The sequence below is a fragment of the Pseudophryne corroboree genome, chromosome 4 (genome assembly GCF_028390025.1).
Source record: "Pseudophryne corroboree isolate aPseCor3 chromosome 4, aPseCor3.hap2, whole genome shotgun sequence".
In the NCBI taxonomy this organism is placed as follows: Eukaryota; Metazoa; Chordata; class Amphibia; order Anura; family Myobatrachidae; genus Pseudophryne; species Pseudophryne corroboree.
The window spans coordinates 850,096,131-850,117,300 of NC_086447.1; positions in this window are offsets into that span (position 1 = coordinate 850,096,131).

A 21,170-nucleotide genomic window follows, 5' to 3' on the forward strand; every position below is an offset into this window, starting at 1 on the left:
ATAAAACTTTGAAACGTTGGCTTAAACTGCTGTGGAATTGGATTATTTCCTAACCCCTGTGTGCCGTTGGTGTGGTGTGTATATATATATATATATATATATATACATATACACATACACATGTATATATATATATATATTGTGACAAGAACACTGGGATAGTGTTTGAGGGCAGGTATATTTGTCCCAGGTTCTTGTCTTACATGTTTTAGAAAATGTTAACTTCTAGGAAAACTGCTTTTTGTTTTGTCTGAACCTTTTCAGTTTGCTGTAAAAGCTGGGTAAAGGCTCTGAGAGAGAGATAAGGCGAGTTCTAGACATTGGGCCCAGTTCGGGTCTTTGGCCTCACAGAGGGCTAATCAGGGTTTCAGCTGTGTAAGAGTGATATAGTGCTTCTAACCTGATTAGTATGGGCAGACTGCCTGGGAAGGCTGCAGGATCTGTGTGTGAGAGACACGCTTTCTGATGCAAGTGAGCTATACAGTATGTACTGAAGAACTCTGTGTTTTGTTTAGTGACAGTTAGGAATATCTTATGTTTAGTTAGTGCCGGACAGGCAAGGTATTTTTATTTTGGGGTTTGTTTTATTTTCTGTTTCAATAAAACTGGCCGGGGTCAGTTGTACCAGAAACTGGACTTGTGTTGTTCCTCAGCTGCTGCGTGCTGCCATATTCCCCAGGAAAAGGCACCTTGCACCCCTACAGTGTTACAACTTGGTGGAGAATGCGAGCAGGCCGTTCTGCGCATAAGTGAAAGCAGCAGCTTTGTGAGGCCTGCAGAAAACGGTGGTTTATGCAGATACAGCCCTGTGTGAAGTTACTGAGACTCACCCCTGGGGGTTTGATATATGTCCTGGGTGAAAGCAGCTACAAAGCCGCCTGAAAAATCTGTTGACATGGAGGATCTGCTTAAAGCCTTGCTGCAAGCTACAGCGGCTCAGCAGGAGGCCAACCGACAGCAGCAGGTGGCAATGGAGGAAAATTGGAGACTACAGCAGGAGGCCAACAGACAGCAGCAGGTGGCAATGGAGGAAAATATAAGACAGCAGCAGGTGGCAATGGAGGAAAATAAGAGACAACAGCAGGCAGTTGTTGATGAACTTTACAGGCAACAGCGTCAGGATAGAGAGGCCTTAGCAGAAGTGGTGCAGAGACTTGCAGCTCGGGTTGGAGATGTGGCCGTCAGTGCTCCAACCAGCTCTAGTTCTATACGAGCCAGTCACTTCCTGCAGAAAATGACAGAGGCTGATGATGTGGAGGCCTATCTGACCACGTTTGAAAGGACTGCCGAGCGTGAGAACTGGCCGAAAGCACAGTGGGCCAGTCTGCTGGCACCTTTCCTGTCAGGTGAGCCCCAAAAAGCTTACTTTGATTTAAGCCCTGCTGAGGCTCGGGACTATGATAAACTAAAGACTGAGATCCTGACCCGCCTGGGAGTCACGCTGTCAGTACGAGCACAACGGGTGCACCGTTGGCTGTACGCCATGAAGAAGCCTCCGCGCTCCCAGATGCACGACCTTATTCAGCTAACAAAAAAATGGCTACAGCCAGAGACATTAACTGGTCCCCAGATGGTGGAAAGAGTCGTCATGGACCGCTACTTGAGATCTTTGCCCATGGTCCTGCGCAAGTGGGTGAGCCATGGAAACCCGGGTACTGCTGACCAATTAGTGGACATGGTAGAGAGGTATTTGGCAGCAGAGGAACTACTGATGACCACCCAGCAACCCATAGATCCTCGACAGCGCCCTTCAGTAAAGACTGGTAAGACTGTTCCGTGGGAAAACGTTGCTGGGCGGTTAAGAGAACGCAAGGCTGGAGAGACTGTAAACACTGGCCCTGGAAACAGGCCAATGGGGCTAGAACGGTCTATGCTGCCCAAATGGGTTGATAATCGTGTGGTTAAATGTTTTAGGTGTGGTATGCCAGGTCATGTTATTGCCAATTGCCCAGTCACGCAAGAACCCATGCAATGTGATGCTGCCTTTGAATGTCGCAGAATGTCTTTCTTTGCTAGGTTAGCCTGTACTGTGGTACCTTCACCTGAGCTGGAAAAACAAATGTGTGATGTGTTCTTAGAAGGTAACCGGGTAGAGGCCTTGCTAGATTCAGGAAGTTTAGTTACCCTCGTGAAAGCTGGGTTAGTGAACCCCTTAAAGGTCCAGCAAATACCTATTGGGGTAACTTGCATACATGGGGATACCCAACATTATGCCACTGCTGAGGTGAATATAGAAACTTGTTGTGGGTCAGCAATGGTTAAAGTGGGACTGGTCCCTACCTTGGTGCATGAGGCCATAATAGGGAGGGATTTTCCTCATTTTTGGAAACTGTGGGAATCACGGTTATCAACAGATGTGAGAAGTAAAAAGCCAGTTGATAATACCGGTGATTTTATGGATGTACGTGGGTCTTCGGAACTTTCTGGCCCTTTGCCTTTTGCTAGTTTGGCTGGGGAAGTGACAGATGGGGAGTCCAGTGAGGACCCTCTTGCCGGGAACAGAGACATAGTAGTTAGAACTGAAAGCGTGCCTGACCTGGAGGTAAAGAAGGATCTGTTTGCGTCTGAACAGTTAAAGGATCCTACCTTAATAAAGGCTAGAGAGAATGTTAAGATTGTTAATGGGGAACCTGTGGTACCAGGTGACAGGGTTACGTATCCCCACATGGCCATCTGTAATGAGCTCTTGTACCACATTGTCAAAAGGGGTGAGGATGTGGTGGAACAGCTGGTAGTTCCCCAGCCTTATCGGAGAACGGTACTAGATTTAGCTCATAGTCACGTTACCGCAGGACATTTAGGGGCAGAAAAAACCACTGAAAGAGTTTTACAAAGGTTCTTTTGGCCAGGGGTTTATAAAGAAGTGTCTGAATATTGTTCTTCCTGTCCTGAATGCCAGTATCATGCCCCTAGACCCCATTTCAGGAGCCCACTAGTTCCCATGCCTATTATAGAGGTCCCGTTTGACAGAATAGCCATGGATCTCGTGGGGCCCTTGTTAAAGTCTGCTCGGGGCCATCAGTATATCCTGGTAATTATGGACTATGCCACTCGATATCCTGAGGCTGTCCCTTTACGCACTATCACAACCAAGGCGATAGCTAGGGAGCTGGTGCAGGTATTTAGTAGAGTGGGAATACCAAAAGAAATTTTGACTGACCAAGGTACTCCATTTATGTCAAGGATCATGAAAGAATTGTGCAAGTTATTTAAGGTCACTCACCTCAGGACGTCCATCTACCATCCCCAAACTGACGGGTTGGTGGAAAGGTTTAATAAAACATTAAAAAGTATGTTAAAAAAGGTTGTTGAGAGAGATGGGAAAAACTGGGATTGTTTGTTGCCCTACTTGTTAATGGCCATCAGAGAAGTTCCTCAGTCCTCTACGGGGTTTTCTCCATTTGATTTGTTGTATGGTAGACACCCCAGAGGGCTGTTGGATATTGCCAAAGAGACGTGGGAAGGACAGCCCACTCCTTATAGAAGCGTTATTGAGCATGTAACACAAATGCAGGATAGGATTGCAGCCGTGGTACCTGTTGTCAGAGAGCATATGGAACAGGCCCAAAGTGCTCAACAGAGGGTCTATAACCGGAGTGCCAAGATACGGGAATTTGCTCCTGGAGATAGAGTTCTTGTTTTGGTACCCACTGTGGAAAGCAAATTCCTAGCTAAATGGCAGGGTCCATTTGAGATTAGGGAAAAAGTGAATGAGGTTAATTACAAAGTATACCAGCCGGGAAAGAGAAAACCCGAACAGATCTACCATGTTAACTTAATCAAACCCTGGAAAGATAGGTTGTCTCTGTCAGCGGAGCCTTGCCCTTCGGTGTCTTCACCCCGGTTGCTTCCCGCAGTGAAGGTGTCGGAGACATTATCAGCTGATCAGAACAATCAGGTTAAAGAATTTCTCATCCAAAATAGTGAGGTATTTTCAGAGCTGCCTGGCCGAACGACCATAATAAAACATGACATTGTCACAGAACCAGGGGTCAGGGTTCATTTAAAGCCATATAGGATTCCTGAAGCTCAGCGAGAAGCTATTTCTAAGGAAGTTAAAACCATGTTAGAACTTGGAGTAATAGAGGAGTCTAACAGTGAGTGGTCCAGTCCCATAGTGCTCATCCCGAAGCCCGACGGTAGCATACGCTTCTGTAATGACTTTCGTAAGTTAAATGAGGCGTCCAAGTTTGACGCATACCCCATGCCCCGTGTGGATGAGCTTGTAGAAAGGCTGGGAACAGCCAGGTTTCTCACCACATTGGACCTGACCAAAGGTTACTGGCAAATACCTTTATCTGATAGCGCCAAAGAAAAAACAGCCTTTTCGGTTCCGGAGGGGCTGTACCAGTATAAGATGTTACCCTTTGGGTTGCATGGGGCTCCAGCAACCTTTCAACGGGCGATGGATAAAATTTTGAGGCCCCATAGAAAATATGCAGCTGCCTATTTGGATGATGTGGTAATTCACAGTACAGACTGGGGGTCCCATTTGGTTAAAGTACAAGCAGTACTGGACTCAATCAGAGAGGCAGGGTTAACTGCTAACCCAAAGAAGTGCTGCCTCGCAATGGAGGAGGTCAAATACTTGGGCTTCACCATAGGCAGAGGTCTGATTAGGCCCCAATTGAATACAGTTGATGCTATTCAAAACTGGCCTCGTCCAGTGAATAAAAAACAGGTAAGGGCTTTTTTGGGAATTACTGGGTACTATAGACGGTTTATTCCTAATTTTGCGACCACAGCGGTGCCGTTGTCAGACCTTACCAAAGGGAAGCAGTCAAATGTGGTGAAATGGAACCCTGATGCAGAAAAGGCGTTCCAAGCGTTAAAAGTGGCTTTGTGTTCACAACCGGTGTTGATAACACCAGATTTTTCAAAAGAATTTGTGGTACAGACAGATGCCTCAGAGGTAGGGATAGGTGCTGTGCTGTCCCAAACCAGAGATGGGGACGAACACCCTATCATTTATTTGAGTAGGAAACTCAATGAGCATGAAAAAAGGTATGCCATTGTGGAAAAGGAGGCTTTGGCCATTAAGTGGGCACTAGATACCTTGAGATATTACCTCTTGGGTAGACAATTCAGACTAGTGACAGACCATGCCCCTTTAAAATGGATGTATGTAAATAGAGGCAAGAATGCTCGTGTAACTAGATGGTTTCTAGCGTTGCAGGACTTTAAGTTTACTGTCGAACATAGACCGGGAACACAATTGGCCAACGCAGATGCATTGTCTCGCATCTTCTGTTTGGGGGCTACAAGTGTTCCGGCCCCTAGGTCGAAACAGGGGAGGGGGATATGTGACAAGAACACTGGGATAGTGTTTGAGGGCAGGTATATTTGTCCCAGGTTCTTGTCTTACATGTTTTAGAAAATGTTAACTTCTAGGAAAAATGCTTTTTGTTTTGTCTGAACCTTTTCAGTTTGCTGTAAAAGCTGGGTAAAGGCTCTGAGAGAGAGATAAGGCGAGTTCTAGACATTGGGCCCAGTTCGGGTCTTTGGCCTCACAGAGGGCTAATCAGGGTTTCAGCTGTGTAAGAGTGATATAGTGCTTCTAACCTGATTAGTATGGGCAGACTGCCTGGGAAGGCTGCAGGATCTGTGTGTGAGAGACACGCTTTCTGATGCAAGTGAGCTATACAGTATGTACTGAAGAACTCTGTGTTTTGTTTAGTGACAGTTAGGAATATCTTATGTTTAGTTAGTGCCGGACAGGCAAGGTATTTTTATTTTGGGGTTTGTTTTATTTTCTGTTTCAATAAAACTGGCCGGGGTCAGTTGTACCAGAAACTGGACTTGTGTTGTTCCTCAGCTGCTGCGTGCTGCCATATTCCCCAGGAAAAGGCACCTTGCACCCCTACAGTGTTACAATATATACACATACACACACACGTTATGGTAAGAGCTTACCGTTGATAACGGTATTTCTCCTAAGTCCACAGGATAACAATGGGATATGATGGAGCGACAGCGGATTGGCACCAAACGATCAAAAGCTTTCTGGCCTATCAGGATGCAACGGGCTCGTCCATATATCCCGCCCCCTGGCTCAGGCAAATCAGTTGTATTCCAAAGCACAAGGCAGGAGCATCATGTAGAGCCCTAATCAGGCGAGAAGAACACACATGCACATCCTTCCATAAAAGAAGGAAGAGGTTAGGCGAGTAGAAAGATCTTCAAATCAGGTGCGTCAGGGTGGGATCCCTGTGGACTTAGGAGAAATACCGTAATCAACGGTAAGTTCTTACCATAACATATATTTCTCCGGCAGGGTCCACAGGATAACGATGGGATTTCCCAAAGCAATTTAGTGGTGGGGACGCTCCTGATTGGACAGGAGAACCTTACGCCCGAATTCAGCGTCATGAGAGGCAAAGGTATCCAAGGCATAATGTCTAATGAATGTGTTAATGGAAGACCATGTGGCTGCCTTACATATCTGTTCTGCTGAAGGACCATGTTGTGCTGCCCAAGAACGACCTACCTTACGAGTAGAGTGAGCAGAGACATTAGCCGGAACAAGGAGATCAGCTCGAGAATATGCTTCTAAAATCGTCATTCGAAGCCATCTTGCCAGCGTCTGTTTAGTAGCAGGACATCCTCTCTTGTGAAATCCATAGAGAACGTAGGGAGAGAATCTGTTCTTCTCTAACGTCCTAGTGGATGCTGGGGACTCCGTAAGGACCATGGGGAATAGACGGGCTCCGCAGGAGACTGAGCACTCTAAGAAAGATTTAGTACTACTGGTGTGCACTGGCTCCTCCCTCTATGCCCCTCCTCCAGACCTCAGTTAGAATCTGTGCCCGGCCAGAGCTGGGTGCTTTTAGTGAGCTCTCCTGAGCTTGCTAATAAGAAAGTATTTTAGTTAGGTTTTTTATTTTCAGAGAGCTTCTGCTGGCAACAGACTCTCTGCTACGTGGGACTGAGGGGAGAGAAGCAAACCTACTAACTGCGGCTAGGTTGCGCTTCTTAGGCTACTGGACATCATTAGCTCCAGAGGGTTCGAACACAGGATCTTAACCTTGTTCGTCCGTTCCCGGAGCCGCGCCGCCGTCCCCCTCGCAGAGCCAGAAGACAGAAGCCGGCAGAAGCAAGAAGACATCGAAATCGGCGGCTGAAGACTCCTGTCTTCACATGAGGTAGCGGCACAGCACTGCAGCTGTGCGCCATTGCTCCCACACTACCCGCACACTCTGGTCACTGTAGGGTGCAGGGCGCAGGGGGGGGCGCCCTGGGCAGCAATTATGATACCTCTTGGCAAAAAGGCACATATATACAGCTGGGCACTGTATATATGTACGAGCCCCCGCCATTATTTTTACACAGAAGCGGGACAGAAGCCCGCCGCTGAGGGGGCGGGGCCTTCTTCCTCAGCACTCACCAGCGCCATTTTCTCTCTACAGCTCCGCTGAGAGGCAGCTCCCTAGGCTCTCCGTTGCAGTCTCAAGGTAGAAAAAGGGTAAAAAAGAGAGGGGGGCACATAAATTTAGGCGCATTTATCATTATACAGCAGCTACTGGGTAAACACTAACTTACTGTGTAATCCCTGGGTTATATAGCGCTGGGGTGTGTGCTGGCATACTCTCTCTCTGTCTCCCCAAAAGACCTTGTGGGGGTCCTGTCCTCATTTAGAGCATCCCCTGTGTGTGTGCGGTGTGTCGGTACGTTTGTCGACATGTTTGACGAGGAAGGATACGTGGAGGCAGAACAGGTGCAAATGAATGTGGTGTCGCCGCCGACGGTGCCGACACCTGATTGGATGGATATGTGGAAGGTGTTAAATGATAACGTGAACTCCTTGCATAAGAGGTTGGATAAAGCTGACACATTGGGACAGTCAGGGTCTCAACCCATGTCTGATCCTACAGCTCAGAGGCCGTCAGGGTCTCAAAAGCGCCCACTATCCCAGATTGTTGACACAGATATCGACACGGATTCCGACTCCAGTGTCGATGGCGATGATGCAAAGTTGCAGCCTAAAATGACTAAAGCCATCCGCTACATGATTATAGCAATGAAGGATGTATTGCACATATCGGAGGAAAACCCTGTACCTGACAAGAGGGTTTATATGTTTGGGGAGAAAAAGCAAGAAGTGACTTTTCCCCCTTCACATGAATTAAACGAATTATGTGAAAAAGCGTGGGATTCTCCTGATAGGAAAGTGCCGATTTCCAAAAGATTACTTATGGCGTATCCTTTCCCGCCATCGGACAGGTTACACTGGGAATCCTCCCCTAGGGTAGACAAAGCGTTGACACGCTTATCTAAGAAGGTGGCCCTGCCGTCACAGGATACGGCCGCCCTAAAGGATCCTGCAGATAGAAAGCAGGAAGGTATCCTGAAGTCTGTTTATACACATTCTGGTACTGTACTGAGGCCAGCAATTGCTTCGGCCTGGATGTGTAGTGCTGTGGCAGCATGGACAGATACTCTGTCTGAGGAGATAGACACACTGGACAGGGAGACTGTTTTACTGACCCTAGGACATATCAAAGACGCTGTCCTATATATGAGGGATTGCCTGCTGGGCTCTAGAATAAACGCAATGTCGATTTCTGCCAGAAGGGTCCTGTGGACTCGGCAATGGACAGGTGATGCCGACTCTAAAAAACACATGGTGGTTTTACCTTACAAGGGTGAGGAATTGTTTGGGGACGGTCTCTCGGACCTAGTTTCCACAGCTACGGCTGGGAAGTCAAATTTTTTACCATATATTCCCTCACAGCCAAAGAAAGCACCGTATTACCAAATGCAGTCCTTTCGTTCACAAAAAAGCAAGAAAGTCAGAGGTGCATCCTTTCTTGCCAGAGGCAGGGGTAGAGGAAAGAAGCTGCACCATGCAGCTAGTTCACAGGAACAAAAGTCCTCCCCGGCTTCCACTAAATCCACCACATGATGCTGGGGCTCCACAGGCGGAGCCAGGAGCGGTAGGGGCGCGTCTCCGAAATTTCAGCCATCAGTGGGTTCGTTCACGGGTGGATCCTTGGGCTATACAAATTGTGTCTCAGGGATACAAGCTGGAATTCGAGGTGACGCCACCTCACCGTTACCTAAAATCGGCCCTGCCAGCTTCCCCCATGGAAAGGGAGGTAGTGTTAGCGGCGATTCGCAAGTTATATCTCCAGCAGGTGGTGGTAAAGGTTCCCCTCCTTCAACAGGGAAGGGGTTACTATTCCACTATGTTTGTAGTACCGAAACCGGACGGTTCGGTCAGACTCATTTTGAATTTAAAATCCCTGAACATTTATCTGAAGAAGTTCAGGTTCAAAATGGAATCGCTCAGAGCGGTCATTGCAAGCCTGGAAGAGGGGGATTTTATGGTGTCTCTGGACATCAAGGATGCTTACTTGCATGTCCCCATTTATCCACCTCATCAGGAGTACCTCAGGTTTGTGGTACAGGACTGTCATTACCAATTCCAGACGTTGCCGTTTGGCCTGTCCACGGCACCGAGGATTTTTACCAAGGTAATGGCGGAGATGATGGTGCTCCTTCGAAAGCAAGGAGTTACAATTATCCCATACTTGGACGATCTCCTCATAAAGGCGAGGTCCAGGGAGCAGTTGCTGATCAGCATAGCACACTCTCAGGAAGTGTTGCAACAGCACGGCTGGATTCTGAATATTCCAAAGTCGCAGCTGATTCCTACGACGCGTCTGCCCTTCCTGGGCATTATTCTGGACACAGACCAGAAGAAGGTGTTTCTCCCGGCGGAGAAGGCTCAGGAGCTCGTGACTCTGGTCAGAGACCTCCTAAAACCAAAACAGGTGTCGGTGCATCACTGCATGCGAGTCCTGGGAAAGATGGTGGCGTCATACGAAGCCATTCCCTTCGGCAGGTTCCATGCGAGGATCTTTCAGTGGGATCTGTTGGACAAGTGGTCCGGATCGCATCTTCAGATGCATCGGCTGCTCACCCTATCCCCCAGAGCCAGGGTGTCTCTTCTGTGGTGGCTGCAGAGTGCTCACCTTCTCGAGGGCTGCAGGTTCGGCATACAGGACTGGGTCCTGGTGACCACGGATGCAAGCCTCCGAGGATGGGGGGCAGTCACTCAGGGAACAAACTTCCAAGGGCTGTGGTCAAGTCAGGAGGCTTGTCTGCACATCAATATCCTGGAACTAAGGGCCATATACAACGCCCTGAGTCAAGCGGAGCCTCTGCTTCGAAACCAACCGGTGCTGATTCAGTCAGACAACATCACTGCAGTGGCCCATGTAAACCGCCAGGGCAGCACAAGAAGCAGGGTGGCAATGGCGGAAGCCACCAGGATTCTTCGGTGGGCGGAGAATCACGTGCAAGCACTGTCAGCAGTGTTCATTCCGGGAGTGTACAACTGGGAAGCAGACTTCCTCAGCAGACACGACCTCCACCCGGGAGAGTGGGGACTTCATCAGGAAGTCTTCACGCAGATTGCAAATCGATGGGAACTGCCACAGGTGGCCATGATGGCGTCCCGCCTCAACAAAAAGCTAAAAAGGTATTGCGCCAGGTCAAGGGACCCTCAGGCGATAGCTGTGGACGCACTAGTAACACCGTGGGTGTTCCAGTCGGTCTATGTGTTTCCTCCTCTTCCTCTCATACCCAAGGTGCTGAGAATCGTAAGAAAAAGAGGAGTGAGAACAATACTCATTGTTCCGGATTGGCCAAGAAGGACTTGGTACCCGGAACTGCAAGAAATGCTCACAGAGGACCCATGGCCTCTGCCTCTCAGACAGGACCTGTTGCAACAAGGGCCCTGTCTGTTCCAAGACTTACCGTGGCTGAGTTTGACGGCATGGCGGTTGAACGCCGGATCCTAGCGGAAAAAGGCATTCCGGATGAAGTTATTCCTACGCTGATAAAGGCTAGGAAGGACGTGACAGCAAAGCATTATCACCGTATATGGCGAAAATATGTTGCTTGGTGTGAGGCCAGGAAGGCCCCTACAGAGGAATTCCAGCTGGGCCGATTCCTGCACTTCCTACAGTCAGGAGTGACTATGGGCCTAAAATTAGGGTCCATAAAGGTCCAGATTTCGGCCCTATCCATTTTCTTTCAAAAAGAACTGGCTTCACTTCCTGAGGTTCAGACGTTTGTTAAGGGAGTGCTGCATATTCAGCCCCCTTTTGTGCCACCTTGGGATCTTAACGTGGTGTTGGGTTTCCTGAAATCCCACTGGTTTGAGCCACTTAAGACCGTGGAGCTAAAGTATCTCACATGGAAAGTGGTCATGCTGTTGGCCTTAGCTTCGGCTAGGCGGGTGTCAGAATTGGCGGCTTTGTCATGTAAAAGCCCATATCTGGTTTTCCGTATGGACAGGGCAGAATTGCGGACTCGTCCGCAATTTCTGCCAAAGGTGGTGTCATCTTTTCATTTGAACCAACCTATTGTGGTGCCTGTGGCTACTCGTGACTTGGAGGACTCCAAGTTGCTGGACGTAGTCAGGGCTTTGAAGGTTATGTAACCAGAACGGCTGGAGTCAGGAAGACTGACTCGCTGTTTATCCTGTATGCATCCAACAAGCTGGGTGCTCCTGCTTCAAAGCAAACTATTGCTCGCTGGATCTGTAACACGATTCAGCAGGCTCATTCTGCGGCTGGATTGCCGCATCCAAAATCAGTGAAAGCCCATTCCACAAGGAAGGTGGGCTCTTCTTGGGCGGCTGCCCGAGGGGTCTCGGCATTACAGCTTTGCCGAGCTGCTACTTGGTCGGGTTCAAACACATTTGCAAAATTCTACAAGTTTGATACCCTGGCTGAGGAGGACCTTGTGTTTGCTCATTCGGTGCTGCAGAGTCATCCGCACTCTCCCGCCCGTTTGGGTGCTTTGGTATAATCCCCATGGTCCTTACGGAGTCCCCAGCATCCACTAGGACGTTAGAGAAAATAAGATTTTACTCACCGGTAAATCTATTTCTCGTAGTCCGTAGTGGATGCTGGGCGCCCGTCCAAAGTGCGGACTTCTTCTGCAATACTTGTATATAGTTATTGCTTAAATAAGGGTTATGTTGTAGTTGCATCAGGTTTGTCTGATGCTCTGTTGTTGTTCATACTGTTGACTGGGTATGTTATCACAAGTTATACGGTGTGATTGGTGTGGCTGGTATGAGTCTTACCCTGGATTCCAAAATCCTTTCCTTGTAATGTCAGCTCTTCCGGGCACAGTTTCCTTAACTGAGGTCTGGAGGAGGGGCATAGAGGGAGGAGCCAGTGCACACCAGTAGTACTAAATCTTTCTTAGAGTGCCCAGTCTCCTGCGGAGCCCGTCTATTCCCCATGGTCCCAACGGAGTCCCCAGCATCCACTACGGACTACGAGAAATAGATTTACCGGTGAGTAAAATCTTATTTTCTGATGGCACTGGTACGATCCACATGGATCCTTAATGCCCAGACTATGTCCAGCGACGCATCTCCCGCAGAAAGTCCCGATACCTGAAAAGCCGGGACTACAATTTCTTCTTTAAGGTGGAATTTAGACACTACCTTTGGAAGATACCCAGACCTAGTTCTGAGAACTGCTTTATCTGGATAAAAAAATCAGAAATGGGGAACGACATGACAGCGCCCCTAAATCTGATACTCTTCTAACTGATGCCATAGTCAGTAGAAAGAGTACTTTTGCTGTCAACCATTTAAGATCCACCTTGTTAAGTGGTTCAAATGGGGCAACTTGAAGGGCTTTCAGGACTAAACATAAGTCCCACGGTACTGTAGGTGGAAGAAAGGGAGGTTGAATGCGTAGCATTCCCTGGAAAAAAGTATGCACATCCTATATATTGGCAATTTTCTTTTGGAACCATACAGTCAATGCCGATACCTGCACTCTCAAGGAAGCCACCTTAAAACCCTTATCCATTCCTGCTTGAAGGAATGCGAGGACCCTGGAAACTTTAAACGATTTTGGGTCCATACCTCCTTCACTGCACCAATGACTATAGGCCTGCCATATTCTGTGATAAATACGAGCTGAGGAGGGTTTCCTTGCTCTGAGCATTGTTTGAATTACCTGTTAAGAGAATCCTCTTGACTTTAGGATATAGGTTTCAAGAGCCACACCGTCAAAGACAGTCGATCCAGATGTCTGTGATAACAGGGACCCTGCATCAGTAGATCTGGACGTTGAGGAAGCAGAAGTGGAGTGTCCGTCGACATTCTCTGCAGATCTGTGTACCAATGCCTTCTGGGCCAAGCCGGAGCTATTAGAATCACGGCACCCTTTGCTTGCTTTATTTTTCTCACCACCCTGGGTAACAGGGTGATCGGAGGAAAACAGATAAGCCAGATGAAAGTCCCATTTCACCGACAAGGCGTCCACAAAGATCGCTCCGGATCCTTTGTTCTTGACCTGTATACGGACACTTTGTTGTTCAGAAGGGATGCCATGAGATCTATCTCTGGCAACCCCCATTTGTCTATTAGAGTCTGAAAGGCCTCCAGGTGTAGGGCCCATTCGCTTGCTTGAATGGTGTGTCAACTGAGAAAGTCCGCTTCCCAGTTTAGGACTCCCGGAATGAACTCTGCGGACGAGGCTGGAATATTGAGTTCTGCCCACTTTAGTATGTGACTTACCTCCTTCATTGCTTTTTGGCTGCGAGTTCCTCCCTCATGGTTGCGGTATGCTACTACCGTCGCATTGTCCGAGCGGATCTGGACTGGTTTTTCCTGAAGAATGTCCTTTGCCTGAATCAGTGCCCTGTATATGGCCTGAAGTTCTAACAGGTTTATCGGCAGACAACTTTCTTCTCTGGTCCATTGTCCCTGGAACCATCATTTTCAGGACACTGCTTCCCAGCCCTGAAGACTGGCATCTGTTGTCAGGATCTCCCAATCTGATATTCAAAAAGATCTCCCTTTGTCTAGATGGGATGTCAGTAGCCACCAGGCTAATGACTTCCTTACCTTTACTGGAAGTACTATCGTCTGTTTCTTTATTGTCTGATGTACTCCATTCCATCTGGCCAGAATCAGACGCTGCAGAGACCTCGAGTGGAATTGTGCATACTCCACCATGTCGAATGTTGACCCCATCACTCAGATAGCTGCGTGAATGGATAACCTCTGACTGTGTAACAAGTCCTGAATCTTTGACTGTACCTTGGATATCTAGTTCCGAGGTAAGAATACTCTCTGCAGACCTGAATCCAGTACAGCCCCCAAGTGAGTCATCCGTGACGGCACCAGAGATGATTTTGCCCAATTTATGAGCCACCCGTGCCTCTGCAGACACGTTATTGTCTGTTGGAGATGGCACAAGAGCAATTCCTGTGATTGTGCCAGGATTAAAAGGTCACATCATCAACTACAAACACTTTTTAAAGTATGTAGGCGAACATTTACTGAATCCAGTATAAACAGATCTAACGTATTCAGACGCAATGCGAAGAAAACCACAGTAAATGTACACAGACTCATATGCAATAGGCACTTAACTTAGCTATTCGTACTTGACAAAGTAGATAGAAATTTAGTGCTGTATAGCCCGTACTCAATAGAGAGGGATACAGGGAGACTCACCCCGCTTCCAGTGATCGATCAATACGTTAGCGAACGCTGAGTGGATACAGATGCTACTAGTGTACACTGCCGCTCCAGGAACCTATAGCGGACACAGATGCTCAGTGAACACAGACGCACCGGTTTCATGGTAACGTTCAGTGAACACCGACGCAGTGGTCACACAGCCGCCTATGCTGCGACCGGATCTCTCGTGGTAGCGTCTGAGACGGAAGCGAGGAATCAGTCCATGGTGGGAGACTCGGCGGAAACTGGTCATGAAATGGGGGGAGTGGCGACCAACAGAGCGTCTGACCCCCCACCGCTGACATCAACCCTAAGGATCGCGGCCTCATGCTATTCCTGGTGCCTATGATCCCTAAGGCCTAGTGCTGGAGCACCCGTGGTGGCGGCGCGTCAGCCACTGTTTGGTAGTCTCCTCCCAATACAGTGCGGCTCTGTCCGTATTCCATCTAAGCGGAACAGATGCCTTACCTTCCCTCCGTGCTCCAGCCACAGCCTGGTAACGTCTGATGGACCTGTTAGTATATCTGACACAGACGCCCGCCGAAACAGCACTGTACTCGCGGGTAAGCGTTGTTGCGACCCGGCGGAGAGTTGATGGAGCGACTCTTTCCAATATGCGTACAAGACGCTGTTTAGAAAGATCAATCAAAAAATAGTAAGACTATAAAAATAAAATAAGAAAGCTTCGGGCTGGTAAGAAAACAGCAGCCCTCTGACCATGGTCCGGCTCCTGCCGCACCTTACAAAAAACTGATTTGCCTGAGCCAGTGCGTGGGATATATGGACGGGCACGTTGCATCCTGGGAGGCCAGAAAGCTTTTGATCGTTTGGTGCCAATCTGCTGTCGCTCCATCATATCCCATTTTTATCCTGTGGACCCTGCCGGAGAAATATAAATATATATATATATATATATATAGATATATGGGATCAGTATAAATGACCGATGGACGGGATGCTGGTGGTCAACTTACCGACACTGTCATGCCGTCCACCATAATCCCGACAATCCCCCAGTAAGCCCCCCAACCCTCCCTTGTGGGTGCCTAACCCTAACCCTCCCTCCTCGGTACCTAATCCTAACCTCCATGCGCTTTCCCCTAAGCCCATCCCCCCCCACCCTAGCAGCAGGATGCCAGCGTGTCACTCTGTCAGGATATTCGGGATGCTGTCTGTCGGTATTGCGACGCAGGCATCCAGTTAGGTGTCAGTAGACACTGGGATAGCGTCCTTCCTCCGGATCCTGGCGTTGGTATAGCAACCGCCGGAATCTCGGCCTTCGGTAAGGTAACTGCATCATATATTATAAATATACATATACAGTTGTGCTCATAAGTTTACATACCCTAGCAAAATTTGTGATTTCTCATACGTTCTAGAGGATGCTGGGGTCCACTTCAGTGGGGGGGGAACGCCCTGGGCAGCATGAAACCTTATAAAATCGGTAGAAAAGGGGCATAAGATGCCAAGGCGCAGCCCTACCCCCGCCAGTATAAATATAGTTATCAGAATTTCTGAGGAGAAACGCGCCATTGCGGGGGCGGAGCTTCCTCCTCAGTCAGCCAGCACACTGCTCAGCGCCATTTTCTCTCTCCCCTCAGGCTGCAGAGACAACGCTTGGCCTCCTCCACTACTAAATACAAGTATCAGGGTGCAAAATAGGGGGGGGGGGGGGGGGGTGGCACAGTGAAATTGGTGCTTTATATTGTGTATTTACATTATAAAAAAGCGCTGCATGTCAGTGGGCATTTTATGTTTCACAGGCATTGTGTTACTGGCGCTGGGTTGGTGAACTGGCTGCTCCGATCTGTGTCCTTCTGAAAGATTTTACTGTGGGTCTGTCCCCTCTAAGTTCCGGAATGTCTGTGGTGTGTTTGTGCACGTGTGTGACATGTCTGAGGCAGGGAGTTCTTCCCCTGAGGGAGCCATTTTAGGGACACAGAGTTGTAATGTGGTGGCGCTGCCGGCACACCACAAGCCTAAATGGGTGAAAGAAATACGTGATAGTGTGAATCATATCAGTAGGAGTTTAGATAAGTCTGAGTCTCATGCAGAATGCTGGAGAAAATCAGTGGAAGATGTGATTTTTCAGGGTTCTGCTTTCTCATCCACAGACGACCCCTCTGAGTTACATAAGAGACCGTTTGCAAACATTGTACATACTGATACGGACACGGACTCTGATTCCTGTGTCGACGACAATGATTCCAGGGGTATGGATCCCAAATTGGCAAAAAGCGTACAATATATGATTGTTGCTATAAAGGAGGTCTTAGAAGTTACGGAAGCCCCTACTGTACCTCAGGAGAAGGCTTATTTCTATAAGGAAAAGAAATGTAAGGTAACTTTCCCTCCTTCCCACAAGCTAAATACTCTTTTTGAGGGAGTTTGGGTGAATCCTGAAAAGAAATTTCATAGTCCCAAAAGGATTCAGATTGCTTATCCTTTCCCATTAGAGGACAGCAAAAGATGGGAGTCACCCCCAGTGTTAGACAGTGCACTGTCAAGGTTAACAAAAAAGGTGATTCTCCCTGCACCTGGGACAGCTTCACTAAAGGAGCCGGCAGACCGCAAAATGGAGACTACGTTAAAATCTACTTATGTGGCCAATAGTACGCTGCTTAGACCCACCATTGCTTGCACGTGGGTGAGTCGTGCTATCGAAAAATGGTCAGATAACTTGTAATCGGAAATTGACATGGTTGATAGAGACGAGATACTCCTAATGTTAGGTCATATCAAAGACGCTGCTGCATACATGCTGGAAGCTATGAAGGATATTGGACTCTTGGGTTCAAAAGCCGCTACCATGGCAGTATCGGCTCAGAGGCGGTTGTGGATTCGCCAGTGGAATGCGGATGCAGATTCCAAAAGAAATATGGAGGCTCTCCCGTATAAAGGTGAGGCCTTGTTTGGTGATGGGCTAGATGCGTTAGTCTCGGCGGCTACCGCAGGTAAGTCGACATTCTTGCCTTATGCTCCTACACCGGCAAAAAGACACATCACTCTCACATGCAGTCCTTTCGGCCCAACAAATACAAAAAGGCCAAAGGTTCCCCCTTTTTTGGAGGAAGGGGAAAAGGAAAGAAATCTGCAGCATCTCCCGGATCGCAGGAGCAGAAGTCCACCCCTGCTTCTGCCAAATCTGCAGTATGACGCTGAGGCTCCCTTGCGGAAGTCTGCTCGGGTGGGAGCACGTCTGAAACTTTTCAGTCAAATCTGGATTCAATCTGGCCTGGACTCATGGGTCTTACAAAGAGTGTCCCATGGGTACAAACTAGAGTTTCAAGACGTCCCCCCATGCCGATTTTTCAAATCGACCTTGCCAGCTTCTCTTCCAGGAAGAGAGGCAGTAACAACGGCAATTCAAAAATTATGTCAGGATCAGGTCATTGTCCTGGTACCCTTGTCACAGCAAGGAGAAGGTTTTTATTCAAGCCTCTTCATAGTTCCAAAGCCGGACGGCTCGGTCAGACCGATTTTTAAACCTGAAAAATCTAAATCTCTACCTGAAAAGGTTCAAGTTCAAGATGGAATCCCTGAGGGCAGTGATTTCCAGTCTGGAGGAGGGGGACTTCATGGTGTCAGTAGACATAAAGGATGCTTACTTGCATGTTCCCATTTATCCTCCTCACCAAGCTTATCTGAGATTCGCAGTACAGGATTGCCATTACCAGTTCCAGACGTTGCCGTTCGGACTCTCCACGGCACCCAGGGTATTCACCAAGGTGATGGCGGAGATGATGGTCCTCCTTTGTCAAAAAGTAGTCAATATAATTCCTTATCTGGACGATCTCCTAATAAAAGCGAGATCCAGGGAACAGTTGGTGCAGAACATCGCACTCTCCCTGTCAATACTCCAACAACACGGTTGGATCATGAATTTTCCAAAGTCGCAGTTGGAACCGACGACAAAATTGTCCTTTTTAGGGATGATACTAAACACAGAAGTACGAGTATTTCTTCCAGTGGAAAAGGCTCTGGAAATCCAGAAAATGGTCAAACAAATAATGAAACCAACAAGAGTGTCGATCCATCGGTTGTTGGGGAAAATGGTAGCGGCCTACGTGGCCATACAGTTTGGCCGATTTCATGCCAGAGTATTCCAGTGGGACCTGTTGGACAAGTCATCCAGATCCCACCTACACATGCACCGGAAAATAATCCTGACCCCCAAAGCCAGGATTTCGCTCCTGTGGTGGCTACACAGTTCTCACCTACTAGAGGGACGCAGGTTTGGGATTCACGACTGGGTCCTAATAACCACGGATGCAAGTCTCCGAGGCTGGGGAGCTGTCACACAGGGGGAAAGCTTCCAAGGAAAATGGTCAAGTCAGGAAGCCTGCCTTCACATAAACGTTCTGGAATTGAGAGCCATTTACAATGGCCTTCTACAAGCGGTACATCTTCTTCAAGATCATCCCGTGCAGATCCAGTCGGACAGTGTAACAGCAGTCGGGTACATAAACAGGCAAGGCGAAACGAAAAGTAGAGCGGCAATGGCAGAGGTGACAAGGATTCTCCTCTGGGCAGAAAGACATGTAAGAGCTCTGTCAGCAATTTTCATTCCGGGAGTGGACAACTGGGAAGCAGACTTCCTCAGCAGACACGATCTCCATCCAGGAGAGTGGGGCCTCCACCAAGAAGTCTTCGCAGAGGTGACAGGTCTTTGGGGAGTTCCTCAAGTAGACATGATGGCATCTCGTCTAAACAAGAAGCTTCAGAGATATTGTTCCAGGTCGAGAGACCCTCAAGCAATAGCAGTGGAATCACTGGTGACCCAGTGGGTGTTTCGGTCGGTATATGTTTTTCCTCCACTTCCACTGATTCCAAAAGTTCTTAAAATAATAAGAACAAGAGTTCGAGCAATCTTCATTGCCCTAGACTGGCCAAGGAGGGCTTGGTATCCAGATCTTCAGAAGTTGCTCATAGAAGATCCTTGGCCTCTTCCTCCTCGAGAGGACCTACTACAGCAGGGGCCGTGTGTGTATCAAGACTTACCGCGACTACGTTTGACGGCATGGCTGTTGAGCGGCGGATCCTAGCCCGAAAGGGTATTCCCAAGGAAGTCATCCCCACTCTTATTCAGGCCAGGAAAGGAGTAACGTCTAAACATTACTACCGTAATGGCTGCTACGGAAGAGTTTGAGTTGGGACGTTTTCTCCATTTTCTGCAGGCTGGTGTGGATGCGGGCCTTAGATTGGGGTCAATCAAGGTCCAGATTTCGGCCTTGTCAGTTTTCTTTCAAAAACAATTGGCCTCCTTTCCAGAAATTCAGACGTTCGTGAAAGGGGTTCTGCACATCCAGCCTCCATTTGTGCCTCCAGTGGCACCATGGGACCTTAATGTGGTGTTGCAGTTCCTTCAATCAGATTGGTTTGAACCTCTGCAGGAGATAGAATTGAAGTTTCTCACTTGGAAAGTGGTGATGCTTTTGGCCTTGGCATCCGCAAGGCGGGTGTCTGAGTTGGGGCCTTGTCTCACAAGAGCTCTATCCTGATCTTCCATGAAGATAGGGCAGAGTTAAGAACTCGTCAACAATTTCTTCCAAATGTGGTTTCGTCCTTCCACATAAACCAACCTACTGTGGTGCCAGTAGCTACTGACACTTTCACTGAGTCAAAGTCTCTAGATGTGGTTAGAGCTTTGAAGATTTATTTCGCAAGAACAGCTCAGTTACAGAAAACAGAGGCTCTGTTTGTCCTGTATGCTCCCAGCAAGATTGGGTGTCCTGCTTCTAAGCAGACTATTGCGTGCTGGATCAGAGGGACAATTCAGCACGCTCATTCTACAGCAGGCTTGCCGGTGCCGAAGTCGGTGAAGGCCCATTCTACTAGGAAAGTGGGCTCATCCTGGGCGGCTGCCCGGGGCGTCTCGGCTTTACAACTTTGCCGAGCAGCTACTTGGTCAGGGTCAAACACATTTGCTAAATTTTATAAGTTTGACACTTTGGCCGATGAGGACCTCAAGTTTGGTCAATCGGAGCTGCAGGGTCACCCACACTCTCCCGCCTGTACTGGAGCTTTGGTATAACCCCATGGTACTGAAGTGGACCCCAGCATCCTCTAGGACGTATGAGAAAACAGGATTTTAATACCTACCAGTAAATCCTTTTCTCCTAGTCCGTAGAGGATGCTGGACACCCGACCCAGTGCGTTTTTTATCTGCAGTTTGTTTATTATAGTTACACAAGTTGTGTTACATTTGTTTTCAGCATGTTGCTGCAAATGGTTCATGCCTGTTGGCGTGTGTTATGTTGAATGCCATGTTGTGCAGCATGGTTGAGGTGTGAGCTGGTACGAATCTCACTATTAGTGTAAAAGTAAATCCTTTCCTCGAAATGTCCGTCTCCCTGGGCACAGTTCCTATAACTGAGGTCTGGAGGAGGGGCATAGAGGGAGGAGCCAGTTCACACCCTTTGAAAAGTCTTAGAGTGCCCATGGCTCCTGCAGAACAGTCTATACTCCATGTACTGAAGTGGACCCCAGCATCCTCTACGGACTAGGAGAAAATAAGATTTTACACTTACCGCTAAATCTATTTCTCGTAGTCCGTAGAGGATGCTGGGACTCCGTAAGGACCATGGGGAATAGACGGGCTCCGCAGGAGACATGGGCACTTTAAGAAAGACTTTAGACTCTGGGTGTGCACTGGCTCCTCCCT